Source organism: Galeopterus variegatus, unplaced genomic scaffold (genome assembly GCF_000696425.1).
Source record: "Galeopterus variegatus unplaced genomic scaffold, G_variegatus-3.0.2 Scaffold11053, whole genome shotgun sequence".
Taxonomy (NCBI): Eukaryota; Metazoa; Chordata; class Mammalia; order Dermoptera; family Cynocephalidae; genus Galeopterus; species Galeopterus variegatus.
The window spans coordinates 23946-25635 of NW_007737164.1; positions in this window are offsets into that span (position 1 = coordinate 23946).

The following is a 1690-nucleotide window of genomic DNA, read 5'->3' on the forward strand; positions in this document are numbered from 1 at the left end:
TTTGAATATCTCTAGATGTTATAGTTATTAATTCCTTTGAATTATGTGACACAACTTTCTTTAAATTGTGCTTTAATTATTTCATTGTACAGAAAGTATAACATAATTAAGCCTAGCAACCTTTACTCTTGCAGTTCTTTTACTTTTTATTTACTTTTTTTTTTGGTGGCTGGTCGGTAAGGGGATTTGAACCTTTGACCTTGGTGTTATCAGCACCAGGCTCTAACCAAGTAAGCTAACTGGTCGGCCCTACTCTTGTAATTCTTTTATCAGTAGTGAACATGAGAGGATTTGTGGTATTTTCATCTGTTCTACAAATATTTATTAAATGCTGATTCAAGGTACTGGGGATACATCTGTGACCAGAATAACATCTCTGCCCTCATGGGTCTTGCATTTGGGTGGAACAGAGATCTCTGCTTTTTGACAGAAATAGAAAATATACAAGCAAATATATAATGGGAGATCTGGTGGTAATAACTACAGTGGCACAAATCAGGGTGAGGGGACAGAGAGGGATGGAAGGAGGTGCTAAAATATTTTAGAAAAGCCTCTGGGAAGGTCACATTTAAACAGAGACCTGAATAGGTGAAATGAGCCATGCTAATTTTTCTGCCATTTAGGTTTTAAAAAATTATTATTAAACCCATTTATCTATCTGGAATTTTTTTGTATGATATAAAAGAAGTTCTGATTATATTTTTCCAATTTGTATACAATTATCTCAATGTCCTTCCTTTCTCTTTATTTTAAGAAGTGTTGTTACAAAGTTGGGTCTGTTTCTCAGTTCACTAATATGCTCCATCGTGTATATTTTTCTGACATTCCACTCTATTTTAATTGCTATTTTTTGGATCACCATTTCCAAGAAATTCAACAATTCTTGCTGATTCTTCCACTTCAGTATTTCTAAATCATCCTTTCCAGTCTCAAAATGAAATTCCACCATCCTAAAAGGCAAGGGATATCTTAACGATCTTTCTATCTATAGTACCTCCCATGAAGCCTCACCAAGATAAACTTTTCATACATTTTCCTTGAATGAATGAATGAACTTCAAAACGCGCCAAGCTGTTTTCCACTCTCATTTGGGCCTAGGGCACCTCATTATGCTACTTATACCGACCCATGTGCACGTTTGTTCCTCTGATTTTCAGAAAAAACATAGCATAAGACTCCAGTCCTTTACTACAAACCCACTATAAAACACAGCAGCTTTGCTAAACAGCTGAAAGAACAGAAGCCCTCAAAAATGCTCAGCATTTCCATAAGAAAGGACAGAGTTGGTGTTTGAATTATTTCATTTCCTTTATTCTACTTGGATAGGGTTGAAAGTCTTCGTGGCCAGTCTTTAGCATGGTCAGACCGTATGCTTTTCCGGTTCTGTGTTTACACCGTCTGTGCATCCATATTCCCCCCAAAACCAAGATGACCAGTGAGAGGGGAGCCAGCGCGATCTCCCAGGAGAAGGGGGAGGAGGCTGCAGGAAGAAGAGAGTCATGTCAGGGGTTGAACAGTCTCTCGCTGCAAAACACAACTGGGCAGTGGAGGCTTACAGAGAAGAAAGCCACTGGAGTTTGTTTCTCCTGATAAATGTGCATTGATTACCAGAAAGGATGTCCCTTACACCAAGATCAAGGACATGTGAGAATGACATCTGTGGCATTAGTGAAACTACCAAGACTGGACA